We start from the raw sequence: 6,837 nt of genomic DNA, 5'->3' as shown, positions 1-6,837 counted from the left end.
CAAGATCTCTGGGGCCGGAGAGATGGCATGGAGATAAGGTGTTTGCCTTGCATGCAGAAGATCAGTGGTTCGAATCCCGACATCCCATATGGTCCCCTGAGCCTGCCAGGAGGATTTCTGAACATAGAGCAGGAGTAACCCCTGAGTGTTGCTGGGTGTGACCCAAAAACAAAACAAAACAAACAAACAAACAAAAATCAAGATCTCTAATTACAGAAGCCTGACAAACAATTGTGATTGAGGAGAACTTTTCCTGAGACTTTGGGACTGGACAATTAGTATGTCTGGAGTTTGTAGTTGGTCTTATGACATGATGTTTCATGGGTAGAGAAAAACCAATGGTTTTTCCTTTATAATTTCTCCAATGTTTGCTGTAACTGTCCAAAAACAAAACAAAACAAAACAAAAACCTGTTCCCTCTTTTTTCCTTTTAAATTTTACTTTTATATTCTAGATAGAGGCTCCTGCCTTTTTCATAGAATCATGAGACATGAATTACTTTGATTAACCTCATATTTCTCCATTCTTCTATAAAATTAAACCAAAAAAATTCCTATGCACGTTGCACATATCTTATTTTGGGGTAAAAAAATCAAAATGGTAACAAATCCAACTTTTTTTGCTTTTGTTTTTGTTTTGTTTTGGTTTTGGTTTTTGGGTCACACCTGGAAGCACTCAGGGGTTACTTCTGGCTCTATGCTTAGAAATTGCTCATGGCAGGCTCGGGGGACCATACGGGATGCCGGGATTCGAATCACCGTCCTTCTGCATACAAGGCAAATGCCCTACCTCCATGATATCTCTCCCACAAATATAATATTTAAAATTAAGAACAAGTAAAGTGAAATTAACAAACTTACCAGTATTTCAATGGGAACTATAGGCCTGCTTTCAGCAGGCTGTAGTTTGAGGACCCCTGCCTGAGACTGAGAGGAGAAGTTGAGAGATAGAGAGAAGTAGGGGTGTCAAGAGAGTGTGGACGTACATCCCACATGCATGCATTACAGATCCTGAATGAGTCATCTGCTAAACAGGACAGGTAGCTGCTGCAAAAATACCCAATGGGCTGAAATCCTTGGCAGGCCTTATGTGATCTGCAGATCATAGTTTGAGGACCTCTGTTATAAACTTATTTATCCTTAGATGTCTTCATGTACAACTATTTTACATTTTTTATTTAAAATTTTTTATATCTGCAATTCTGTGATTTACAACACTGTTTCTTTTTAAATAATATCTTTAATTAAGCACCATGATTACAAACACATTTGTAGTTGAGTTTCAGTCATAAAAGGACATGCCTCTTCACCAGTGCAACATTTTCTCCACCAATGCCCCCCATCACCCTCCTCTCCAACTCCTGGCCTGTATTTGAGACAGGCATTCTGCTTCTCTCACTCACTACCATTGTCATGCCAGTTGTTAGTGTAGTTATTTCTCTAACTGCACTCACCACTCTTTGTGGTGAGCTTCATATCGTGGCCTGGTCTATCCTGCCCTCATCTCTATTGTCTGAGTATTACTACAACAATGTCCATTATTTTTCTTAAATCCCGTAGGTGAGACTATTATGTGCATATCTCTCTCCCTCTGACTTATTTCACTCAGCATAATAATTTCCATGTCCATTCAGGTATAGAAAAATTGCACGACTTGATTTTTTTCTGATGACTGCATAGTATTCCATTGTGTATCTATACCACAGTTTCTTTAGCCACTCATCTGTTGTTGGGCATCTACGTTGTTCCCAGATTCTGGCAATTGTAAATAGTGCTGCAGTGAATATAGGTGTGCAAAAGGCATTTTTGTGTTGTGTTTTTTTTTTTGGTTTTTGGGCCACACCCTGTGACACTCAGGGGTTACTCCTGGCTATGCACTCAGAAGTTGCTCCTGGCTTCTTGGGGGACCATATGGGATGCCGGGGGATCGAACCGCGGTCCGTCCTAGGCTAGCGCAGGCAAGGCAGACACCTTACCTCCAGCGCCACCGCCCGGCCCCATGTGTTGTGTTTTTGTGTTCCTAGGGTATATGCCAAGGAGTGGTATTGCTGGATCATATAAGAGCTTAATTTCCAGTTTTTCTGCGAAATTTCCATTTTGTTCTCCATAAAGGCTGAACAAGACGCATTCCCACAAGCAGTGAATCAGAGTTCCTTTCTCTCCAGATCCCCACTAGCACTGAGTGTTTTTGTTCTTTGTGATGTGTGCCAGTCCCTTTCTGAGGTCCCCTGGGAGATTCATTTAACTTTCCTTTGGGCTTTGCTGAGTAGAACATTTGTGTGTCATGGTGTAGGCTACAAAGGACATCATCAAGCACAATTCTCATCTGAATCCCAGAGCTACCCAACCAGGTCTGAAGCACACCTCCAACCATGCCTACTCTTCAACTCTGGAAGTTCAAATCTTTCTACCTAAAACAGGGGTCTCAAACTCACGGCCCACGGGATGTTTCGGCCCTCCATACAACATTTTGTGGCCCGTGGCCGGCCTTCAGATATCGCAGTATTTGCGATTATTCACTTACCGAATAATCGCAATAAAAATCGCATTAGTAAGAAAAAAATCACATCAAACATTCGCATACCCCAAGCAGTTCCGTTCAGGGTATGCAAATGTTTAATGCGATTTTTTGCAATTTTTTCTTACCAATGTGATTTTTTTTTTTTTTTTTTTTTGGTTTTTGGGCCACACCCGGCGGTGCTCAGGGGTTACTCCTGGCTGTCTGCTCAGAAATAGCTCCTGGCAGGCACAGGGGACCATATGGGACACCGGGATTCGAACCAACCACCTTTGGTCCTGGATCGGCTGCTTGCAAGGCAAACACCGCTGTGCTATCTCTCCGGGCCCCACTAATGTGATTTTTTTATTGCGAATATCGGTAAGCGAATAATAGCAAATACTTTGCACCTAGCGCAGACGTTATTTCCGCTGCTCCTGCCCGCTGTCCCTTGCATTATTGGAGGCCTAAGGGAGGGAAGGGAGAGTTTATTACAGAATTAGATTTTGTCATACCTTCATCATGACTTCATCAAAGCCTGCAGTGAAGAGAATGATTGATGACGAGCACAGACAATTTCAGGAAAAGTGGGAGATGCAGTATTTCTTTGTTGAGCACAGGGGCATCCCCACATGTCTTATTTGCTCAGAGAAAAGTTGCAGTGCACAAGGAATACAACTTGAAACACCATTATGCAACTAAACATGCTGAGGAATGTGCAAAATATCAAGGAAATGAGAGAGCCAAGTGGGTTGCCAGTCTTAAAGCATGTCTAATGAGGCAACAAGATTTCTTCAAGAAAGCAACCAAAGAGAATGTTGCATCAGTCGAAGCTAGTTACATGGTTAGTGAGATGATTGCTAAGGCAGGGAAACCATTCACAGAAGGAGAGTTTGTTAAAAAATGCATGTTACAGGCTGCAAGTATTATCTGTCCGGAAAAGAAAGGTCAGTTGAGCAAAATCAGCCTTTCTGCCAACACTGTGGCAGAGCGCATTTCTGACACGTCAAGTGACATTTATCATCAACTGTGTGAGAAAGCCAAATGTTTTGATGCATACTCAGTTGCTCTTGACGAGGCACAGATATAACAGACACTGCGCAGCTCACAATTTATGTCCGTGGTGTTGATTGCAATTTTGAATTGACAAAGGAGCTGTTCACAATAATTCCAATGCATGGCCAGATCACCGCTAATGAGATATTTTGGCATCTGTGTGATGCCATAGAGAATGCAGGTTTGCCATGGAAGAAGTTTGTTGGAATAATAACCAATGGGGCGCCATCGATGACAGGGAGGAAAAATGGACTGGTGGCACTTGTTCAAAAAAAAACTTGAAGAGGAGGGTGTAGAGAAGGCCATTGCTCTTCACTGCATTATTCATCAGCAGGCCCTTTGCAGTAAATGCCTGCCGTGTAACAATGTGATGTCTGTTGTTGTGAAATGCCTCAACCAAATCAGATCCAGGGGCTTAAATTAGCACAGGAGGTTCCATGCTTTTTTAGAGGAAATGGAGTCAGAATTTGGAGATGTGCTCTATTTCACCGAGGTACGTTGGCTCAGCAGGGGAAATGTCCTGAAAAGATTTTTTGAGTTGAGAGGAGAAGTGAAAGCCTTCATGAAGAAGGATGGGAATGCTGTTTCTGAGTTGAGTGATCACAAATGGCTCTTAAACTTAGCTTTTCTTGTTGACATCACACGTAAGCTGAATGTACTAAACAAGATGTTACAAGGCCCAGGGCAGCTTATCAGTGCTGCCAATGAGAACGTGAAAGCATTCTCCACAAAACTTGTGTGATGGAAATCCCAGCTCTCTCAGACAAACCTTTGCCATTTCCCAGCATGCAAGGAACTTGTGGATGCAGGCATACCATTCAGTAGTGAGAAATATGTTGATGCTATTTTTAAGTGAGAGAAGGAATTTGATCACAGATTTGCAGACTTCAAAAAGCACAGAGCCACTTTCCAAATTTTTGTGGATCCCTTTTCCTTTGATGTGCAAGATGCCCCTCCTGTTCTTCAAATGGAGCTCATTGACCTGCAATGCAACTCTGATCTCAAAGCCAAGTTCAGGGAGATTAGTGGAAAAGCAGACATGCATGGGCAATTTTTGAAAGAATTGCCCCCCAGCTTCCCTGAGCTTTCCTGAATGTTCAAGTGCACCATGTGCCTTTTTGGGAGCACATATTTGTGTGAAAAGTTATTCTCCACATTGAACTTCAATAAGTCAAAGTACAGGTCTAGACTTAATGATGATCATCTTCAAGCCATACTGAGGGTCTCAACTCTTCTCCTCTAAAGCCAAATGTGGTTCAGATTTGTGAGAAGAAGCGCAGTCAAGTCTCTGGCAGCAAGGAATAGGCAAAAGATGCCATGTTCAGAAGAACATTTCATGATCTTCACTCAATGTTCTATTCATGTTCAGAAGAAATAATTAAAACTGTTAATAATGACGTTTGAGGACTTTTTTTGGTGAAATCCCTTATGCAGCCCTGCCTCACCCCGACTTTGCCTCCTGCGGCCCCCAGGTAAATTGAGTTTGAGACCCCTGACCTAAAATGAAGAGCAGCTCTTTCCCATCTCTTTTCAGTGTTCACTGCACCCTGCCTGTCAGCACTGATAGTTCATGGGAGTGGAGGAGGGAGGAAGGAGAAGAGCAGCCCAAGGAGAAGGTGTCCTACGTGTGGAGCTTGAGGCTCAGCCAGGAGAGCCTTTCCCACCATGATGATCAAAGGCAGAAAATGGTACCAAACACAGAGTTTGCTGGCTTAATGGATCAATAAACTCAGTAGCCCTGGGAGGAGCAAGCAATAAAATAAATACCTTTCTGGGAGGCCAGCACATTAAAGTATGCTTGCCCCAACCCCAGCAATTTGCAGATAAACCAGAGCTGTGCTGCAGATGGAATATGGCCAGTTAAGGCCAAGAACTGGGCCTACAACTGTCACTCAAGAAACCAGGGCTTTCTGTATCTCAGAATCCTTATCTCATCCTGGATGTGAGTATCAGCTTACAGTCCTGAAAATAATAACAAAAATGCACAGACCACTGAGGCAGTCCACACTCCAGGCTGCTTTTCTCAATGGAGAATCCAGCTTCAAGTTACCAGAACAATGGCTGAAGTAGAATTCCAAAAGCTTTTGAGATGTCTGATTAATTTCATGTGCAAAATAGTGTTTTCAAGAGAGCCCATTAGAGAGCAATAACAGTAGGTGCAAATGATATTTTTGAGGACTTATCGGGGTTCAGGGCACCCCACATAAATAGTGCTGTCAGTCCTGGCTCACCTCTGTCGTAATAGAAGAGCAATGTATTGAAAACACTAGATAGAGAAGCCAGGACCACAGATTCCCACCCTATTTGCCTAATATAAGGGGGGGTCTTCCTGGATTTGGAGTGTGCCATTAAGCTTGGTCTTGAGTTGAGCTTCGATAAACTTATATCAAGTAAACATATATACATACACACATATACATTAAAAATATATTGGTTTGGGGTCACACCCAGTGGCGCTCAGGGGCCATTCCTGACTCTTCACTCAGAGCCCCTGGCAGGCTCTGAGGACCACATGGGATGCCAGGAATCAAACTGGGGTCTCGCCTGTGTTGGCCACGTGTAAGGCAAACGTCCTACCACTGTGCTATCTCTCCAGCCCTGATAAACTTATAGATTAAGCTAGTGCTTGTTAGTTGCAAGTATGAAAATAAGATGAAGCCAAAATTCCAAGTATGAAAGAGCAGGAAGAGTGAGCATGGATCCATTTCCCCATACTATACCATCACACCTGATGACTGCAAACATCCACACTGTTCATCATCAGATGATTCTGATGATTTTACTGCTGGACGCTCCATAGCCAATAATTCTAATACTTGCAACTGAAAAGCATTCTTAGCTTAAGCTATATCATGGTTTAGTTTAGCTTATCACAGTTGAACTCAGAGCAAGCTAGACAGCACTGCCCAAACCAGAAGACTCTTTTGTGAAGAAAAATTTCAGTTATCTTTGTGAGATAAGTATTCACAAAGATATGGTCTCATGATACCTAGTAACACCAGCAAGGTTACTAGGTTCAGTCAATTACAAAACAGAAAAAGGGAAGATAGGTAGATAGAAAGAGAATCAAGGGAATAACAAAGTAAAACCAAAATAAGCCGTTAGATAATGACCACAGGACTGGTTCCCAGAAGAAGCAAAGAAGGTTCAAAGAGGGGCCAGAGAGATAGCATGGAGATAAGGCGTTTGCCTTTCATTCAGAAGGTCATCGGTTCGAATCTCAGGGTCCCATATGGTCCCCCGTGCCTGCCAGGAGCAATTTCTGAGCATGGAGCCAGGAGTAAC

The sequence above is a fragment of the Suncus etruscus genome, chromosome 3 (assembly GCF_024139225.1).
Source record: "Suncus etruscus isolate mSunEtr1 chromosome 3, mSunEtr1.pri.cur, whole genome shotgun sequence".
Classification (NCBI taxonomy): domain Eukaryota; kingdom Metazoa; phylum Chordata; class Mammalia; order Eulipotyphla; family Soricidae; genus Suncus; species Suncus etruscus.
This window is presented reverse-complemented; position numbering follows the sequence as displayed.